Source organism: Notolabrus celidotus, chromosome 2 (assembly GCF_009762535.1).
Source record: "Notolabrus celidotus isolate fNotCel1 chromosome 2, fNotCel1.pri, whole genome shotgun sequence".
NCBI classification, from domain to species: Eukaryota; Metazoa; Chordata; class Actinopteri; order Labriformes; family Labridae; genus Notolabrus; species Notolabrus celidotus.
Genome location: NC_048273.1, coordinates 34,128,182 through 34,150,833, shown reverse-complemented (window position 1 = coordinate 34,150,833; position 22,652 = coordinate 34,128,182). Strand labels below are relative to the sequence as shown.

At 40.9% G+C, this 22,652-nt stretch overlaps 1 protein-coding gene across 1 annotated transcript in view; it reads left to right on the top strand.

Moving 5' to 3' along the window:
- The window catches only part of si:dkey-44g17.6 (guanine nucleotide-binding protein G(I)/G(S)/G(O) subunit gamma-12), a 37,691-nt gene that overhangs the window by 10,667 nt on the left and 4,372 nt on the right, over positions 1 to 22,652 (top strand). The gene's annotated exons all lie outside the window — the stretch shown is intronic.

Here is a 22,652-nt window from a genome sequence, read left to right as displayed (position 1 = left end):
GCACAGGAAGCACAGCCTCATCTAGGTAGACTAATTTTCTGCAGACCAGCTAAATGAAGCCACATATAATCACTTTGAGGGCCAGTGGGGGTCGTGAGTCTTTGGCACCTATATTTTGGGGGTCGTGGGCTGAAAAGTTTGGGAACCCCTGGGCTAAAGCACTAGATTATACCTGAGAGAAAACATCAGTGAAAACTGCAAAAGCCTCTCCCTTTATTTAGAAAGAGACTTTTAGTGTAATACTGGAATACTTAAGGGAATTAGTTTTCTGTGAGGAGTGAAATACTGAAGGCAGTCAGGGTTTGACACTTCATTGGTTGCATTATAGGACATGCATACAACTAAATTGTTGCATTGAGTCATATTAGGGAGTTATGGAGCCCCTTTAGGGACTTGGAGGAAGACAGACAGCCTCTACTTTTGTGACTTAATTTAATTGTCTAGATGTTTACTTTTATTTTATTTTTTTTGTTGACTTTGAGTTTGTTGAAGATATGAGTGAACTTTTCTTCATGGCTCTCCAAATCATGTATGTGAGATGTATTGCACTTTGTAGACGGTCGCTGCACACTCCAGTCTCCCTGTCTCATTCTGCTCTGCATAGAAGCAGATGTAAGTCCAGTTTGCAGGATGGCTTGTGCTGATGCAAATCTAGTTGCAGCTCAATGTCTGCCTCAGTGTCAGTTCTGCAAAGTGATGATCGGCTGATGAGTTATTGACCCAGGAAGGCCTGAATCTAATAATATCTCTCCAACTTTACTGAAGTCAGTTACGAGTACCTTATGTGACGATCATTTCTTAACTTAAACTTGGATTTTTTTCTTCTGCATGTCACTTAATGGGCCTCATAGGGTCTTAATTGTAAGAGTTTTGTGACTACTATTGCATTATTGTATTGTTAAGGAACTGTGAAGAACTTTCTTGTTGGGTTGATTCTATCCCCTTTGGCAAAATCTTAAAACTGCATTTCCCATGAGCACTATCACCCACTGCCGTAAAGATGTGACTCTTACCTGAAGTGCATTTATTGTGGAAGGAAATGAATGAATACAAATCTTCTTTCTAAAAGGACTTTTCAATGTTTCTGTAGATAATCTCCTTTGACTGTGTAGGTCATGTAGAGGCATCAGTATAAGAGCGACACATTTCAACATCAGTTAAAAACTCCTCACTGTGCATGTCATATGAATGTTTTCTTTTACTTACATTACTTTTCTCTCTCATCTATTGAATGTCTATGTTACACTATGAGCCTGTATGTTGTGTTCCATGGAGGAGATGAATCTTGGAAGTTAATTTATATCTGTTTTCTTGTACGTGCACTTTTGATTCATATTCTGAGTAGCTGAAAGTTCACTGCACTGTTCATCTGGCATGGAGGAGATGACAACTACATAGCACTATTTTGTGACCCTGCAAAAATAAACTGTATCATAATCTTAGATAAGTATAATTACAATATCTGAAGGTGTTTTTGAAAAGGTATTAAAGCAATTATTCTTTTATTGTGTGAAGTAACATGCAAGTATTGTTTGAGAGCCAGTGCTTAAAGAGCTACTTTGTTCTGCAAAACCCTTCCTTTAACGGTATTTGTCAGTTAACCCTCCTGTTATGTTGTGGGTCAATTTGACCCATTTTAAAAATCTTAAGAAAAATGTTAAAAATATTTTTTCGGAATGAAACTTCTTCTGCTTGGCATAATTAGTGCGATCAACATAAAGAATAATTTATCAACATCACTTCAAAACAAATTTAAAAATTTAAAAAAGCAACATAAAATTAACAAAAAACAATGTAATGTAAAACTATTGTAATTATATTTAGGGCTTTCCAATGTACATGAAAAAAAGTTTTAACATGAATTTTCATAAAAAAAAAACGTGAATTATCCTCATTGAACTATGATCTGTGAGAATAAAAAAACAACATTGCACTAAATATTGAATTAAATGGTTAGTAATGGAGTTAATAATGAGATTTAAACAATGTTTATTGGGATTTTTTTGGGATTCGGACACTTTTGGATCATTAAATATGCCCCGGGTCAAGTTGACCCAGGAACATTATTGCTGTCCCTCAGAAACGAACATAACAGGAGGGTTAATGATGCTGCTCAGACTGCAGTGGCTGTACCATGTTTTGTGCTACTATATCTCTTCCACATGATGGCAGCAGTCGGCTGCCTATTATCCTTATTTGACAGGTTTAAGACAGATTCAGCATTGTAGTGAACTGCTGTGGTCTTGTAAGCCACTAACTTTGATGCATCATCCACAAACCCCTGTCTTTGTCTCCATTTGGTCACATTATTGTGGAACTGTGATCAAGAGTCATCATCAATTTCCCATGAAGTACCCAACAGTCTGACTTTAGTGTTTATGTCTACTCTGCAAGCAGTGTTGTCTGGATTTAATTTGGGAAGAACTGTGGCTGCATTATTGTCGTGCATACTGTTAATTACATGTTAATTACTATAATATGTAGCTCTTAAAGCATGTGAGATTCTTCACATGCATTTGTGGGAGAAGTGAGGGTGGGGTAGCAGATTCAGAAGTGCAAGTATATCTCACATCGATATATATCATTCCATATATCATTTTAATTAAATAACACATGGTCTTACTTGTAAGTTTTCATGGTAGAAAAAAAAATGAAACTGATTTTGGATTTGGAAGAAAGGAAATGTGGCATCTGGGAGACAGCTTTGGGAGAGAACAGGCTGTGTTTGATTGTATGAGCATCTCTTAAAATTAAACCTGAGAGGAATCCAGTCGATGTACAGGTGTTATACAAAGGCTCTTTTTTTGCCAGTGTGCAGGTGTGTTACTAATTGGCTGCAGGACATAAGCCTCCTCTGCACAGCTGCAAAACTGACAGAAACCTGCTCTTTGAAAATGCTCTCAACACTGATACCTCTGGCCAGTAGCTTTGTGAATCAAATGATTAACCTTTTGAACAAGCTTATGTCAATTGTTATTACATAAGAGTTGCTGGTAGGCTGCTTGCTGAAGTGTCAGATTGAATGAAAGTTTGTGCTTTGTGCAACTTGAGCTTGTGAGTGTCAGGGTGTGTGTTTAAGTACGTGTGGGAGGAGGTTTACACATTTACTGCATTACTGTTGCACTCAGGGGAGATCCCAGACCTCTTCAGGCGAGTCCTCCATCCTGCCTCATATGTATCTGCTCATATATGGGCATCTTCCTTCCTTTTCCTCGCTTGCACTGCGTCCATACCCCAACCCCCAGCCTCCACATCACCCATTTCCTCCAAATCTCACTGCTCCCACTTCCCCCCAGTACACACTCCTACTCATGTTGGTTAGCCATGGGCAGAGGCGGGAGTGTCTCTTCCTTGTGCAGGAAGTAGTGTGGTTAATACTCATTTGAGTACCGGTTCTGATGCATGCATACATGACCAGCCTTGGTTGTGTGCGCTTCCTTTTTTTGTGTTTGGGGGGTGCTGGTTTCATCTGTAACTATATGTAACACTGCCTGAAATAACCCATATGTCTGGGTGTGAAACAGTATGCTTTTCTTCTTGTGCCAAACATGTCCCACTTTGATTTTTTCATAGAAGTGGAAGAAAGAAACATGTTTGATGTGTAGCTGAACACGTTAGAGACATTTTTCTTCCATGTGTGATAGACTTGGCAGCTTTATTCTGTTCTCAGGATCTACAGTGTGGTCTGTGATGCTTGTGTAAATAAACCTTCGACTTTGAAGATTTATTGCTATTTCTGTGTGCACCTCTGTTTCTTGAAATCCAAACCAGGATCAGTGTGCAGTGCGTAGCCTCAAAGTGCCCTGGATGCATGCAGATTCTCACTTGAGATTAGCTTTCCTATCTTCCCAGCTGTAATGTAGACACATGTTGTCTTTGAAGTTGGACAAACAGCCTCATTGAGTTTTTGCCACAGGGCACAGAAAGTGTCAGTAGTGTGCAGCTGGGACTCTTTTCACCACTGACTTCTGCTTTTTGCTTGTTCACCTAGAATAACAGTTTCAACATAAACCACATGTTTTAGATTCATACTTAAGAGTTATAATATGAATATGGTTTACGGGCACAGGAACACTTCCTGTGCAAAGCTTTGTGGGAACAAAACATACAGTCCACCTCAGCTGAAAACCATTAGCACGAAAGAATTATTGCTGGAGCTTCTTGTGTGTACCTACCGTATTCCCCTTCTTGTTGCCGCCTCGTGACATATTATCAGCCCACTCAACAACTAGGTCACTGCAGATCCCCTTTCCATGGCTGGGATTTTCACACAACAGCCTGCCAGGTGCTGACTTCACCTCTGTCTGTGAAGAGGGAGCAGGAGAGTTACATGTGTGTATTGTTTTTAGCCATGCATCATGTCACAAGGGATGGCAACAGGAACTGGTCGGCCCGATATTTTAGTCTGGACTGAAATCAGTAAACATTTACAGGGTGAAATAAGTTTATTTAGTTAAACTTGCAGAGTATGAATCAAAAGGTAAATATGTTTATTCTTTGATTTTCAGTTGTGCCACCTTGAGGTTGACATTTGTTCATCTTCATGAAATGTTTCATCATGTGTCAAATGGGTTGACATGAAATTTTCCTAGGTGAGATATATTCATCAGTGGTCCCCGAACTATTCTGCAGGGAAGATAAAAAATAATTTGAAGTACCTCCAACCCCTCACCATGCACCAAACACACTACCAGAGCTTCTATTCTCTCTTCAAGCCATGTTTAGTGAGTGTGTATCTGGCAGTGGCAGAGGTATAAATAATAATTTGATGTGTTTGTTTTGTATGAATTCATCATATGCCTAACATTTACCTTATAGTATTTTCACAAAATTTCCCATGCCTTGCAAATTGTTCAAACTGTGTGCACTGTTTGAGCTTTGCCATGCCCCCCGTCATACCTCCAAAGGGGTTGTAGAGCGTAGAGTGACTAGATTTTACAACCTCCAAACTGAGTCCCATAAGTGTACAACACATTCATGCAGGTCAAAATACGTCCATACATCCACTGGCCATCTGCCTTTTCTTCAAAATGGGGAACATTTATTCAACCCAAGCGGCAACCTCTGGTCTCAAAGTATGAAGCCCATGCGGAAGTGTTACAAACTGCAATTCATTGAGAATCCGCTTGAGGCTGGCTGCAGAAACACAGGAAACCACATACACACCAATTCAAAGAAGATGATCTTTGCAGCAGAAATAAACATGTTTACAGCCTGGTTCAAAAAAAGGCTTCAGTCTATGTAGCTAATCTCTCTATCAGCACACACTGTACGGGGGTGATTTTTTTCTAAAGTGACAGTTCAGAAGGTATTAAGATTACGAGTTTTTGCCCAAATAAGGACATGACTGACTTGACTCCTGGACGGGAACACATAGCTGTTGGCTAAGAGGCTCAAACTCCACCTCTTAACGTCAAACTATGCCTGGTTGAGTTCCACATTTCCAATATGGCTGCTGCTGACGATTGGCTTCAGAACAGCGCTCAGGAACAGATATATGACGTCACGGATACTACGTCCATTATTTATACAGTCTGTGATTCCACCCCAAAGTGCAACAACCAAATGCACCTTTCAGCACACTGAATTGTTGCTGGGTAGATTACAGAAAATGTAAACATTCCTGAGCTGCTCAGAAAAACTGACTCTCTTGCATGCTGTTAGCGTATTAGCATACTAGCAACAATTTTAAAATAGCTCACTGAGGGATTTGCACGAATCAGTGTTGGATTTAGATTCTTGGTTCACTTTTCGTGCATGATACATTGTGAATTGTGTACTTATTGAGAAAAAGTATAGTTATAGTTATTGTGATGAAAACCAGGACATTTAAGTATTATCATGCTAATGTTGGCAATTGCATCAAAGTAGGCTGTGTGATTAGCATGTCTGCAGACCTTTGCTCTTGCCTCAGTTTATTTTTATATTTGACACGCTGAAGTCTTTGGAGGGAAAGTTCTCCTGCACAGGTACATTGTGACTGCTGTTACAACCCCTCTAATCATGACTGCGGGGTCTTGACAATAGACAGTCCACTCAGCTTGCTCTATCAGTCTATGTGTGGCTGTGTCCACTTTGAGACGCTCCTGTGCCACATGTCATCCAGACAAGAAGTCCTCCCTGGTCTTTCCTGTGTGAGCCATCCAGGGAATGTCGGCTTCCAGTTAACAAACATAACGGTCTGGCAGTCAAGAGAGAAAGACCAAGCAGCAGCCGGGATGTCACCCTGCCCAGGAAATCTACCCAGCCACTGGTTACATGCCTGGGATTCTTTTCCACACGCTGCTCTTTCCTCCTTTGATTTTTTTCTATTCTACATTTCCCTCCAGCAGACAGTGGCAAAGGGAACATTTTCCTGACTAGACTTTAGTTGCTTTAATTGCTTTGCCTTCAAGTTTATACTTGGTGGTCCATCCCGCTTTAAGAATGTGCCTTTGATTGAAGTTCATTAGCAGTGAGGCAGGGTGGTATGCTGCTCAGGATTGCAGCCGCGTTCCATTGGAGTTACACTGTCCTGAAAACAAACCGCTGCAACCGGCGCACACATACTTTCCCTGTGAGATCCTGGCCGGTACCGTCAATGAATACAGCATTATAATACTCCAATATGCATGACTGGAAAAGGCTCAGTCATCGTTTGAGCCCTCTGCACCAGACTAGATTAAAACATCATATAATGTGGGTCATTGTAGAGTGAGGTAATGCAGAGCTTTGGTTTGGGGAAATGGGTTTCTCATTTTGGATAATAAGCAGGTCGTCTTTGCTCTAACTACTCCCTCTTTAGGAGCTGGCTTGTCTGGTCTTTGCAGCCTCATTATGGAATAAGTATTCTCACTAATGTGATTGTTTTACTGCTGCAAGATAATGTGTAGTTTAAAGTTTTGCATTAACATTTTACAGTTAGATCTGGTGTCTTTGTTTGAAAAAAAAACTGCTCAGTTTTATCCCGAGACAATGACACACGTGGCACTTGAAAAACACAGACAGACATTTGGCATTTGAAAATTCCAGCAGGAAATCCCATGGCTGGATTTCATGGATTTTGTTAGTTTGCACATGCTTGCAGGCATTTAGAATGCAATATTAATATATTTCAGCATTCTGCCTTTTAGAATGATTAATACTTGTTTCTCTTTTTCTTGCAACTACCAGTAACACGTGATAGCGTTGCTACTGAGCATCCTGCATGCATGAACTGTAAACATGTGCCTCTGTGCACAAGTGAGTGCACTAGAGGGGACAGACACGCTTGTCTTTTGTGCCATGACGTCACTGTCTAGACTGAAAATACACACACTAGTCCTCAAGAAAGTTAGATTCCTCATCTGTTGCTTTCGCTTCTAGTGGAGCCTGACCATGATGCATTGTACTCAAATCATAGACTGTCTATGTCAACAATGCAATAACCTTGAGTAGACTGTATGTTGTAATAAGAGTCAGATAGCCTCTCTTTTCTGCTCATTGTCATTCGAAGAGAGTTCTTGCCCTTCCCTTTCTTGGAATTGTAATGTAACAGAAGTCCTCAGCTGTAATTGTTTCAGGCCATTGATTTAGGTTGGAAAGGAGATGCTTATTTCTAAACTATTCAGTGGTTAACCACAATACTCAAAGACTCTGTAAAGCTGTACTTACAAATGAGTGTCAGTCCTGCCTAGTCCCACCCTACTGTGCTGTGATTGGCTTGTAGAGCCAATTGGTTAACCCAGGACTTTCACTGGAGACAAATTGCTCCCTGCATTGTCCCCGTAGTTTTGTTGCCCTGTATGGTTAACATTTTGACCCCTCTTGGCTATGCTTCATTACCAGCAGTGCTTGGTTAAATCTTGGAATAATTCTGGACTTTGTGAGAATAAAAAGTTAGCATAACTTGTATACCCTTATTCCCCCCAAAACTGGGTGAAAAATGGAGCTCCGCCTGCAAGCTAGTTCAGGCAGACTACTCGAGCTGCGCTCATTCATACTGACACGTCATCTTCCCTATCAGCTGATCTCAACATCCTCTCATTTGGCGGTCTATTCAAGCTGCAAGTCTCCCTGTCTCTGCCTCTGCTTTGCCAGTGCTCCTGCTGTCCTGCTCATGCTGTGTGCAAACTTCATACCCACCTCCGGGCATCCACCTTTGGGCCCCGAGGGGGGTTAGTCCTATCTCATTACTGCTAAATGAATGCATTTAAATAATCTAGGAGGAGTAATGAGGTTCGGAGCCCATACGGCAAACACAAGACTGTATGCTGCAATCTTTACTTAACATGAGTTGTCTGACTGAACTGTGTAAAATTATAATAAAAACATATTTTCATGGCTTGCAAATCATTTAAACTTTATATTTATTGAAAGTAGTGCAAAGCAATTTATCAAATGTTGAAATTGAAAAATAGTTTTTTAAATTTGATCCCAGCAACAGATTCAAGAATGGTAAGGACAGGGAGCACTATACAGTACAAGTGTTATATAATGCCACTAGAATGCTAAAATAAAGAGAACAACTGGACGAACTTCTCCCAACCTATAAAGTTAAGTTGCAACAGGTTGTGACATAACTGGATATAAAAAGAGTATTTCAGAGAAGCTGAGTTGCTAAGAAGGAAAGAAGGAAAGACATTTGTAGATTACCTCATTTACCGTACTCAGTATCATTAAAAGGTTTTAGAAATCTGGAGAAATCACTGGTAAAAAGGGATAAGGCTAAAATCCAGTACTATCTTTTGGGCCTGAGGCTGCACTGCATTAAAAACAGACATGAATCTGTAGTGGAAATCACTGCATTGGCTAAAAATCACATCCAAAACCCTTGTCTGTGACGCAAAGAAAACACCATATACAGTATAGACATGATCCAGAAACACTGGCTTTTCTCTCAGTCTGATTTAAGATAGACTGAGGTGAAGTGGAAACATGTCCTGTGGTCTGACTTATCAAAATTTGACATTCTTTTTGGAAATGACTGACGCCTCATCCTCCACTCTGAAGAGGAGAGGGACCACCCAGCTTGTTATCAGTGCACAGTTTAAAAGCCAGCATCCGCGATGGTATGGGAATGCATAAGTGCTCATGGCATGACAAGTTTACACATCTGTGAAGGCTCCATTAATGTTGATCAATATACTGGCTTTGGAGCAACATATGCTGCCACAACCTTTTTCATATGTCAGCAAGAGAAAGTCAAACCACATTCTGCATGTATAAAAACAGCATGGCTCTGCAGTAGCTATAAAAAAATGCCAATGTCAGCATGCAAACATGCTTATGCTTAACAAGTTTAATGCACACCATGTTCGCTGTCTTAGTATAGCGTGCTAGTATGATAACAGTTGTGTATAATGTAAACAGACTGCTGCTTGACTTGTTATCATAACTGTAATGTAATCAAGAGGTACAATACCTAAATGTGAAAATATAAAGTGCTATAAAAAGTTTTTTATGGTATTAAAAAGTTGATCTGTAAGTGTAACATTCATGCATTTCTTCATTTTCATCCTTAAACAAGTGATCACTTTCAGCAGGAGACACATAAAGCTTTATCAAGTGCTAACTGCAAATGTGCACTTTGTATGCAGTGACCCTTGTGCAGCACTGGGTGAGGTGGATGTTTGGAATTCTTTCTCAGTTAATAATACCTGTTTCATTTCTCTGAATCGTTCAACTCACTGTGTATGCAAATTACGTGCAGGCCAAAGGGCAGATTACTAAGACTGCAGGCTCACAATCAGGTGGCTTCCAGACAGAGAGATGTCATGAGACAATATCTACAGCCACTTGTGGAGCCTCCCTAAAAGGACTCGGTGTCCACACCAGTGTCTCTGACATCCACAAACCTCTTCTCTGCCTCCCCCCTTGCCGGCTCATTATGTGCAGTTTAGTGCTCACTCAGCTCTGGGGTGCTCCAAAGTTCACAGGAAGGAGAAGAGAAAGGGGGGGGGAGTGTCATTCCTGTTACTGAGGTCAGAAGGCTGTGTTATTTTTCCCAGCCCTCCCCTTTCTCTCTCTCTCTCTCTCTCTCTCTCTCTCTCTCTCTCTCTCTCTCTCTCTCTCTCTCTCTCTCTCTCTCTCTCTCTCTCTGCCTTTTGTTTGTCATGATAAGCAGTCAGGTGGCAGCAGTGAAGACGCCTTGCTATCATCTACCACCACCTTCAGTCCTGGCCACGTGCTGATTAGATCATCCTCTTTAACTCCACTCACCATTTCATGTCATTCTCAATTCAGTATCTTGTTGTGTTTGCACCCAAAGGATTTTTCTTGCAACTTTTTGCAGATGCTAATTCTTCAATCAGGCGGTTTGGCTTTGTCTAAAACCCTTTACTGTTTCAGTCCTTGTTGCATCTATCTTATCCATTTATAAGCAGCTCTGAGTTGTGTTAAACTGGAAAACAATAACCTTCAATTGAGTCTTTTATCAATCTTTTATTGTGTTCAAGAACCTCCATTCAAATATTTTTCAGAATCTCATAGAAATTAATGAATCCAGAGAAAACAATAACATACTGTATATCAGAGCATTTCTGTCACTTGCTCACGTCAACCACATCTACTATGTTTCTCTACAGTCGAATGCAATTTGGTTTATTTTGATTCAGATCAGTGTGACCAATGCTCCTTACTTACATGACAGAGGAAAACAGATTTCTAATTATATGTACTTTAGTGCACAAATCAAGAAAAACAACAATGTTTAGTAGTTCTTCTACATTGATATTCAGAAGGGAAATTTTGCAAATTTTCAACCTGGTCTGTCTATCAGTGATTGGCAGGTGGGATAAATACATGCAGTTGTTGCAGATGTTCTCAGTGTCTCTGGGTTGGACTTCTGCAGCTGCTTTATCTGTTAAACTATTTACTACCTACACCACTGTTTGACAGAGATGGTGGCCCATAAGAGCCACAGGCTATTTCAACTTGGATTTGAAATCCTTTCCTTTGAATGCTTTGCTATTAGCTGCAAATTGACAATGATTTTGGAAGTATAGCTCTCTAATTTAGCAGCCTAACTCGTCATGTTCACTTTCTCAAAATGGTTGTAATGTCCAGAGGAGCTTTGGGTCTGCACCAAGTAATAACATCCGTCCAACATAAAACTGAACCCAGAGGCTCTGAAGTATTTCACGTTTCAGAACTAGTCCTCAAATTGAGCTAAATCAAGCAGCTTAGGATCCTCTAAGCTTCTGAAACAAGATTCAGACCTTTACACAGTATATTCACAGAAAAATCCAACTGTTCAGTGAACAAACAAAACATGTGAGAATAAGAGTTGCTGAATTTTCTGAGTTAAGGGGATACAACTTGGGATAATGGACTTATAACTCCAGCATTTGCAATGTCTTTGTTACAGACCTATATAGAAAATAATCTACTTCTCTGCAGCTTTCCACTTTCATGAAAGTGGTGCTGCTCCATACTGAATAAACCTTCCCCTGAGAGGGAATCAATAACAGAAAGAAGACAGAGAACCCTTGGCATGCATGTTAATGATGACCGTGAGTGGGTGTGTCTATCAGCGACTCAGCGAGGCATGTGAGTTTTGGAAGTGGGGAAAAGGTGAGAGGACTAGGTGTTGGTAACCTTGGCTGAACGGCTCTGAAACATCACCTTTATGAGAAACAGTGAAGCTGTGGAGGAAGAGCTGCTGGTGTTTGTCCTTACGCCACAGACTGTGTAAAACAGTGTGTTGGCGTCTTAGATTGACATGTCATTCAGTTCTCTACGCCCTTCACACAGCAGTGTGTTTGTATCCCATATTACTGCTAATGTGAAGCACGTGATTGGTGTGCATTGCCGTGGAAGGTGGAATGAGGGGAATTTCCTGCAGCCTGCTTTACCTTCTCATATAGTTAGACGTAAAAAGAGCTGATTCTCATGCATAGTGTGCACCTTGTTTTGCAAAATGGACCAGTTTCTGTTATTTGCATGAATGAAGAACAGGGTAGTGCATTTATCTGGAGTGTAAATGCTGGATTACTATTACAATAGGAGCTGTGAGTTGCTTGTTTGGTGCCTTGTGAGAATGGTAGGCTAAAGGTGGTGTGAGAATGAGGGGCTGTGGGTTTACTGAATTCCTATCCAGTGAGCAGAGCATTGGTTTCTGTCTAGACAAAGCTCAGTTGTCGGGGAGACTCAGGCAGATCCAGGACTGCCTCAGGCTCCAGGAAGTATTGGTGGGAGAGAGTGGGCTCTTTTTTTTCCTCCTGCTCACTTTTCCTTCCTTGGGGGATTTCAGCAAACGCAGTTTACTGCTGAGAGCGTGTTTTTTTGTTGGTGGTGGGAGTTTTTCTCCCATGATAGGGTGGAGACAGCCTGATGGTTTTGTGCAGAGATATCAGAGGCATAAAAATCTCAATGCTTTCATGTCTCCCACTCAGCAGGAAGTAGCAGCCTGGCCCACCTTGAACAAAAACTATTCACCGGCCCAGATGCAGACAATGCAACACACATTAACAATGTGCTGTCCAAAAAATGAGGTGACTTTTTACAAGATACCAAACTACAAAAGCTTTTCTCTAGCTCTGAGTTTCATTGAGCCACTATGTATAGCCCTATTGTCTTGAGTGACTGTGTACAGCAAGATAAGGTAAAGACAGGCGGCGTGACGGCTCCCACAGCGTCGGATCAGGGAGCAGACAGGGCTGACTAAGGGCTCATTAACTCTTACTCTCAGCTGTGCCCCGAGGGCTCCTTCCTGGAGCCGTGTGCAAAGTTCCACTGAAGCCCAGACAGTCACTTGTCTTTGGGAGATTTGTAGTGATGACAGCAGAGTTATCAGGTGTTTCCAATATGTGAGTGATGATAGTACATAGGGTTGCAAAATTCCGGGAATTTTCAAAGTTGGAAACTTTTCATGGGAATTAACGGGAATAAATGGGAATAAACCAGGGATTTTCTAAATTGAAGGTTGGCACCTAATAGGGAACTTAAATATAGTTGGGGAAAATATATTTTAGCATAATCCTGACTAAAACAACCAGACTTCATGCAAGTACAGTTGAATATCTATGCTATTCCTCAATCACATGCACATATAAGCACGCTGCTTACTGCAGGGCTATTGAGACCACGCCCCCTACATGCACTGTGCATTCCTCCATTACATGCACAGATGATTTCTAGAATCCTGCAAAGACTAGGCTTGAGAAGCTTGAGGGAAGATGATTTTTTATTTGCATGTTGAATGGGACTTTTTGGAGGGAGAGGGGCTCTTTTCATTTAACATTTTAAATGGGACTTTGTTGGGATTGCATTTTTGTTGATTTTTGAATGGGTCGGGTCGGAGGGATGAGTAATATTTAATTCAACATTCATGTTTTTGTTCTTCAATGAAAGAATTGATTTTTCAATAAAATATTTAACACTTGATAAAGTTGTACTAACAAATAAATCTGTTTTAATTGTATTATTTTGGATGGATGTCTGCTTATAACAAAACAAGTATTTATGCCTGGATATGATACCTTTCCATTAGATTACCCTCATGAAAAGTTTCCAATTTGGAATATTTCCATGGTAATTTATCTATAACTTTCCAGAAATTTACCAGAAGTTTTCCACCTCTTTACACCCTAATAGTACAGTCTGGAGAGGACATATATAACACCACAGATCCCCAAGATAAAAAGCCCTGCATGCTAGGCTGAACTAGAAGCAAGAAGTCATGAGTAAGAGATCAGCTGATAATGGGAATGTTTTATTATAACTTATCATTCCAATAACACAATTACAACTTGTGAAACATGTGTCACAAGAATTCATGTGGAACGACACACTTAGGTGATTTGTCAACTCAAAAAGTCGTCATGACGGTTAAACGTGGGATCACAAAGTCTGCAGGGGATGTCGTTGTTCACTGAGCTGGCAACACCTTGAGTGGTTGGATTCCAGTTTAAGTAGACAGCCTACATACAGCTCTATCTCTTTTTTTATAGATCTACATAATCGTGTCATGTGCTTGTTTACACCCAGGTCGTAAGGCATTATAGTATCATGCCAGTGGCCATATACTGGAGCTACTGGGATTGGTAATCTTAAACTTGCAGATATATAAAAATGATTACAAAAGAAAAGGTTCTAGCAACACAGCTGCTGCCACAGCTCTTTTTATAACACTTGTTCAAAGAGAGCATCCAGCATGCAACAGGTTTGCATGATAACTCCCTCCTACGCTCATCTGTATGACAGCATTTCTTTATTAATAGAAGCAGCTGCTGGCACAATACATCTGGCCCTCCAGATCCAGCTCCAGACATGGTTGAGCATTTCCTTTGTGTCAGCTTTTCATTTTCCACTCCGTCCGTCAAATCAAAGGCAATATCTCTGAAAGCCAAATGTACAGTTTTTTTTGGAGAACAATCAAAAGCAGAGCGGAGAGGAAAATCTGAGCACATGCATGATGATGTGTAGTAGAACAGAGCAACACCTGGTCTCAGGGCTTTTTTATCTGCTTTTCTTCCATTCACGTGTGAGCACATGAAAGAAAAGTCACCCAAACTTCAAAGAGAGCTCTAATCCATGAATGTTATTCACTACACCTCTGCAGGGTGTGTATGAAGTGCTGTAGATGAACTTATTTCTCAGGGAATCAGAAGCACATTAGTCAAAGCTTTGAACTTTTTAAACTGTCTGTGACTGTCTGCAGGTTGTGAGACTGGACACATTCACATGTTCACACACACACACACACACACACATACATGTTCACACACACACACACACACACACACACAAACACGCAAACACGCATGCACATACAAACACGCATGCACACACAAACACGCACGCACACACACACTCAGAGGAACCTGTTTTTCTGCACATGGGGCCCAGGTGGGAGAAAAGGCAGGGTGACAGAAACCGGAGTGAGAATCTGTTGTCCTACAGCTGACCTCACCTTGTGAGAATGTGTTACATGCCACTGCAGCTCTCAGGTGAAAGGTGTTACAAGGAGTAAACGGAACTCTCTGCCTCTGACTCAGCCACTTGGAGCCTTTGTGTCCTATCAAAGTCTGCAGTAAAAACACCAACACCTTCTGTGTTTCTTTTCATGTCTGCTCCCTTCACACAGGCAGATCTTCAAATGATTCTGGACAGCAGTGATGATGCATTGGAATTGCCACCATTAAAGCTTGTACTTGAAGTTCATACTCAGATTGGAATCTTCTAGTATTACTCATATAGTTTCTCTCCACCAGAAAGTGACGCTGTGTGTTGTTTTTTCTCTTTGGGAGGCCTCTGTCTCTTTCCCCTGCACGCCCGACTGGACAGTCTGGCTCCCAGATAGCATCAGGCTGTCTGAGATTAGCGCTCATGAGGGTGCAGTTAAACTTGTAAAAGCTCTGGACTCCTGTCTCTGTGCCTCTGTTCAACACAATGCCAAACAGCAATTGTCAGTGTGGCACAATACTGATAGCCTGTCTGCATTGTCACCATGCCTCTCAAATGTGCCCTAAGCCTCAGAGCTTATTGTCGGGGCAGCCACAGATCCTGCTGCAGGAGCGGACTGTTGGAGGCTGACGGTGTTGTTGCCAGGCAGTTTAGCGGTGTAACAGACGGATAATGGAGCTGCAGTGCTCAGTGTCCCATGGACCAACATTTTTGGAACTGGACAGCTGATAAGTAATCATTTCGTCTGCAGAGCTCTGCCTGACTTGTGTTTATCAGACACTGACTAACACCTCTTTAATCTGTGAGCACTATGTACCTTGAATTGTTTGTGTTGTTCTTCACTACACTATGAATCTGATGAGTACAAAGAGTCAGTGAGTGAGGAGATAAGTGGGATATGATTCATAATAATGAACACAAGTGATAGCTTTGTATGTTCACATTTGTTCTTGTCTGTCTTGAAGCATCACTCTTTGTTCCCTCATCAGTCAATGTGCCTTCTAATGTCTAATTAAAGTTAATATGAGACCTCTGCAGACTGAGTCAAACCAACCCTCTTGTTTTGGCTGAAGTGTAGAATGCAGTTTTGTTCACTACAGGTATGGGCATGTGTGTAATGTTTTAAAACAGACCTGTTAAATCTCCATCATAGACCGTATCTGAAACTTTCATACACACTTTCATACTCTGCATCCCGCCTTGCAGGAAGCCAGATAATGACATCATTGCTGTTGCACAATTTAAACATGCCGCTCAATGCTGGCTGGGGATTAACAGTAGTGGTATACATTTTGGCGATAACTAATGTAATAATGAGCTTATTGATTGATTCGTGCTAAATAGCTAAATTAGTTGCGTTGAAATCATTTTATCATTGAGAAAGAAAAAAATTGATATCATAATTAGGTGAGGTGATAACTGGCTAACGGCCAAATTCCACCAGATCTCCGATCCGTCACGGCACCAGATCTGATAGGTTTCTATTCTAGTCAATGTGTTAACTTCCACTGGATCCGCTCCATTGCCTTTCGGCTGTGTCTCTGATATGGCAGGTCGCAACGCAACAGATCAGATACGCAAGACTTCTATTTCTGCCGGATGCCGGAGCACGATGCATCAATCAGCACAGAGCAGATGGAGCGGGACAGGAAGTCAGGCACCAAAACAAAAAGGAAACATCCGGTTAATTTTCAAAATAAAACACTCGTTAGATTGTTTTTTAACTTACTATGACAACTGAATGTCATTCTGAGCGGTGGCAGGAATTGAGTTATCAAGTCAGAGGTTTTCAGAGGACGATAAAGACAACATGGATGGGGAGAGGAGCAGCATAATCCTTGATTCGGTGATTGCCGCGGGAAAACCTTGTTCACAGGAGTCCAGCTGTCCCGCGGTCCAGCTCCGTGCAGCATTCTGAAAAATGCAACCGGTGGGTGTTGATGGATGGGAAGGGAAGGAGCCAGACAGCAGTGGATCAGAGACGGACAGGACACAGATCTGGTGGAAGTCCCATGTAACATCTAAAAAATGCTTCAAGGGCCTCACTCACCACATTCAAATCCTTCCTAAAAACAACCGATTTAGAAAGTCTTTCAACGTATAATTTTAAATAATGTCTCTGTGTTTTTATTTATTTACTCTAATTACAACCTTTGCATATATTGTATAATTAATTTTGTGTAAAGTGTCTTCGAGAAACTTTTAAAGTGTTTTTATAAATAAAATGTATTATTATTATCATCATTATTATCATTATTACTATTATTATATTATTATTATTATTATTATTATTATTATTATTATTATTATTGTAAAGTTACTTTATCACACATTTTGAGTTTTGATACCATCTTTTCTCATGTTGTAGATATAAACATGGTGATATTCAGCATTTTTACACTATAAAATTCTTGGCATTAGCATCTGAAGAGACCACAGAGATGCATGTGTTAGCAGGATGAGTATTGTCACACATTTCAGTGAACATCTACACAACAAGTGCTTTGATGTGGGGATTCTCGATCATTTGTAAGTGAGTTATGAAGTTATTTGTTCAGGCATCAGATCTAAGAGCTGGGTAGAGTTACACTTCATACCACAGGGCAAAACGTACTATCATAAACTCTGCAGAACCTCCCTGTTGGCACTGTGGCAGCCCACCTGTGTAAAGCCCCACAGCCACATCAAAGAAAGCCCTCTGCTGTAAGACTTCAAATATACTTTCATCAATGCTTTCAGTGTGCCACATGTTTACATTCACCACGCATAAGTACACACGTTGGATGCAGACAGGCACGCCACAGCTGAAGACATTGCCGACATTCTTTTGGCTTGAAGGATTTGAAAGGCTCAGTCCACTTACAAAGAATTACACACTCAGTGACACGCCAGTGACAAATTTCCCTGCTTGTGTTTGCTTTACTGGAAGGAGGACTCTCTTTACTCATGCATGTGTTTGCATGAGGTTCAGATTCTAAATTAAATGTTACTGCAGCAGCTTTAAAAATAATGTTCATGTTCTCCTTGTGCAGCTTCAGGTTTTGCCTATAACTGATGTTTTCTTTCCACTTAATTGTGAACTACAGATTTGATCTAACATGTCGCAGTTGAGACTTTTACTTTCAAAACAGTAAAGCAATAAATATGAATCTTAAGAGCATGTGAGCTGCTAACCTTTGAACAACAGTTGCTAACCTTTGAACAAAGCCAGACAACAGTTTCCCCATGTCCTGGTCTCTTTATCAAGCTAAGTTAACCAGCTAATGGATACAGCTCCAAATTTAAGGGTGAATTATAAATAAATGGTTAATAGCACCATGGATTATGCATCACACTCCTTCACTCTCTGTTCTGCCATTAAGGGCTAATTCACAAAGCATTTTGCATTGATGATATTCCAGGGAATGAAGTTTTGCTATTCTTGGAAATTTGCCCTTGCTATCCTATTGTGAAAGGAGCTGTGAGCACATCCACTCTCTGCTGAAACCAGAGCCCTGTTCTCTTGCAGAGCTCAACGTGGACAGATAATGGGCTGGGAGGGGAGGAGGGGGCAACTCTTTTTCCAGTTTATTAGGAAGCCTAGAGTCGTTAGAGGTGATGTCCATGGTGCAGCCTCCTCCCTGGAGGGAATCTGTACCATGGACAAGAGCAGGACATTCCTGTCCTGTATACTGGCTCCAGACTGCCTCCCCACATCTGGAACAAATGTCTCCCTATGTACTGAAGTTGATTCAAGGACATACTGTGATTGAAGTTGAAACTATTGTAATAATAATCTAAAAATACAGTTTTCATAATAACAGGGAGGCTACACATAATTATGGTCCCTTAGCATATGAATTCTTTATCAGCCCCTCCCAGTCATAATGCCAATCCAAGCGTCTTTTCACGCCCTGTTCACACCGGGATGAGTGTGTTTAGTCAAATAAACAATTAAATATTGTCACCCTTGCTTGTCAGCACCAGAATTTGCAATCGGTTAAATGTATGTATGCATTGTGTCTTAACTGCAGTACAGCCATCCACCACCAACCAGTGCTACTGCAATAATGCTATACTGCTCTACTACCTCGATGTAAACAAACACAGATGATATCTTGTTGCATATTAACATTTGACTGAAGCAATGCCTCACCAGCACAGGTATGTATGTGGATGTTAACCTGCGCTGAGGGCCGAAAGCTGGTGGTGATAGCTCTGTTAGTGTTAGCCGCACTCAATATACCATTTGTCATCATTTACCCACAGAAAGACTAGGAAATTAGTCAGTCACAAGAATGCAAAGATCCAGATCTGCTTTTCTCCCTGACTGTGATAACCCTGCAGACTGTATTTACATAAAAAAATGTTAATTTGTTCACACAAAGACGAAACTTGTCATGACTAAAGGAAATCTAGAGCTTGACCCTACTTATTGTGCTTTGTCTACATGTGGCTGTTAGTTCTGGTGTTTGTAAATTGCACGGTTAGAGTTAGTTTTAGAATTGATGTATCCTATTTGTTTAATGTGTGCAGATTAAGCAGTAGTAATGCAGTCCTTTTGCTAATTTGCCCTGTAGCACACTGACATGGCAGTAGTATCCCTCTTCTCATCTTAAACTCAGCAGATATGCAGATGACTCAACTCTGTTCTGTTCTATACCTGTGCTAACATTAGCTCAGGTGTGAGGATCATAACTTCAAGAAGCATCACATTAGTTAAAAAGCAAAGTGAACATTAGCACAGCTGGATGTATTGTACTCTCATAGTAGGAATATTCTTGCTAATGCTGCTGCAACATTCTGTGTACAGATGCAACGTCAGTGTAGCAGGTCAGTAAGACAAAAAAGGAGTGTAAGATTACTTCATTTACTGTCTTGTTCTGATAAGATTGACAAATATATGATGGAAAGTGGAACCATATACCTTCTAGAAAATGTTGTGTACATGTCTTGTATTGCACAAGTTATCTACTGTTGCAAAAACTCACAGATGCAAGTGAAGAACTTTTATAGAGCATTTTCTGCTTGCAATGTTCCAGCTGACATCAGACAGGCCAAAGGTTAATTCAGTTTGAAAAAGTAAAGATACATTTGCAAATTACACCAAGCCAGTTTGGATTCTTTTGATTTGGGTCATGTGGTCTTACCTTTCCATTTTTGTTTTCTCGTCATTATTTTTATGTGTACGAACTTTGTGGAAGCATATGAGCATCCAAATAAAGAACAAAAACCCCTGAAAACGTCCCCAAATTTAAAGCTTTACTTTAAATGTGTTCTATTTTTAAGGGCGTTCAGGCTGTTACTGTATGTGTACGTTTAGACAGGGACAGACTAATAATAAAATTCTGACGAGACCCATTAAAATAAATATAGTCCGTATGAATGTTATAATTCCTGAGGAGCAGTAGGGTTACTGTAAAACCGTCCACCACACAGCCCAGAAACAGAGGTTCACTTTAAACTCAGCACAGTTGAGGACTGGGACCTCACTGGATCAGACAGCTCCTGGAGAAGAGCAGCACAGCAGAGTCTGTGTGTGCCCACACTGAACCACAGCAGGGGGATAAACCAATCCTGATGATGAAGTGTGTGTTCTAAACTCGTTCACCTCTGCTGGACCAACTGCTGCAGCTGGCGTGCCACATCTGGCACCTGTGGGCTGAGGGAAAGAGTCTCTGCTGTCCCCACTTCAACAGTGGAAAATGCTGTGGTAGCACTTTTTCTGTGGATCAACATTTTTAGTTATCTGTATACTTTGAGGCAAAGCTGCCGTGTGCACGTTTACATGTTAATATCTGAAATCAATGTTATTAGACTATAACTGCACAAGGCCAAAAGGAGGCACATCACTGCAAATTAACATCAAGTTAAAGTAGGAAAAGTTTAGATGAATGCAGAAGGCTTTGGTTGCATTGCAATATAATTCAAATTTCCAGACTAGTGTGTAAGCAGACAGTGTTCCAAGTAAGACAAAGAAACTGCAAACACTAGTTTGATGATCAGAATTAAATGCATCTTAGCCTAACATCTTCTAAACAGTAACTTTGCACCATTATACCCACAAGAAATAAAGTGGAGTGCATACAGCTATAATAAGTGCCAGCCTGCTTAAGAGCCCCTTTCAAAACTACAACAAAGGAGCAGTAAAACAGAAAACACGCAGCCTTGTTAACGTCTTTACTGCTCATTATGATTCTAGTGCCTCCTTTCAAACACTTAGAGCTCTATAAGCTGCTGGCGTCACAAAGCATCCCTGCATACGTTCAAGTTGAGGACCACCCTTCCTCTGACGCAGCTCTTCCTTTTCCTCAGTCCATTCATGACTAGAGCAGCTGAGTGCTTAAAAACTACAAAAAAACACAGCTGGGAGCCACAAGTGTGAAGTTCACTGTGACAAAGAGCTCAGGTCAAGAAAGAAAAAAGGGATTTTAAAAAAGAACTTGCATGAGATGGATGTCTGGCACGAATGAGTGCAAATGCTGTTTTCATTTCTGCTTTCTTTAAGGAAAGTGGAACAGTCCCTTTGCAGCTTTTCGCTATGTTATTTCAGGGTACAGTGTCAATGTGTAGCATCTATTTTTAAACCCCCCTCCCTATATTTTATCATTTATGCTTTAGAGGGTAACTGGGGATACTGCTTCCTGTGGAGGAAGCGGAAGGGAGTGGGCGATGGGATTAAAGGGATGCATGGTCCTGTCTCCCGTCTGTAGTTGGATCTGTATCCATGTTTCATCTCCCTTCCGTTTCAGCGTGTCCCCCTCCTCTGTAATATCCTGCACCAAAGCACAGAGCAAACATTAACCAGACCACATGTCAAAGATTATTTTTGTCAATCCCACAGGGTTACTTTGGTGAAGGAACAAGAGCTGCATGTTATCATTGCAGAACAATTGTTGGGTACACAGAGTAATTCTGATTTGTTGCTCAACAGCATACAGTGTTCTTCAGCTTCAACACACAGTGTTCTTCTTTCATTAAAAGCTGTTCCTTCTTCCTGATTATTCGAAGAACTTATGTTTGTGCACTGAACGAGCTCAGACTGTGCAGCCTTTCCTCTGAAGTGGTGTAGGCAGTGATGTAATGTGGCGGTAAGAGCGTACCATTGTATCCTGGAAGTGGGAATTGTGAAAGAGGAGTCCGTTAGGTTGGGCCACAGCGTTTACGCACAATGGGCCAATTCAAATCAGGTAAACCGTCATTTCTGGGAAGTTGCGAAGCTGTAGACATCAGTCATTATGCAGAACTATCTCAGCTATGTCACCGTTTGTAGTTTCTGCAACATTATGCAAAGCTGCTAATTGATAAACTTGGTGCTACAACGATGCAGATTTATGCTTTTCTTATGTGCATCCTTATCCATGTGCTGGAAGCATTTATTCAGGGTTTAAACTGACATTTCTCCATTTTTTCAATTTCTTACAAATCTTAGATTTGGTTGGCCAAGAAAAATGGTACAGGCATTCAAGGAGCTTATTCTATTGACCTAACAATCCCCTGACTTTTCCTCAGGTGTCCATCTGAAAGGGGGAATTTCACATTTCTGAACACATAGGGACACATTTTGATTCAGCTATATACAGTATATCCTTGACAGGATGTTTTTATTTGTGCTGCTCTTATTTTTTTTTCTCACCTGCCTCAGTTGTTTTGCTTGCTTTGTTTTAAGGACTAATTTGCAAACATTTTCATACTTACAAAAAAACCTGCTGAGACAAAGACTTACACCACTTCCCTTCATCATTCAACATGCCCTACTTCTTGACAAGTGGTTCATTAAGAGAGAGTAATGGTGGGAGCTGCTCATT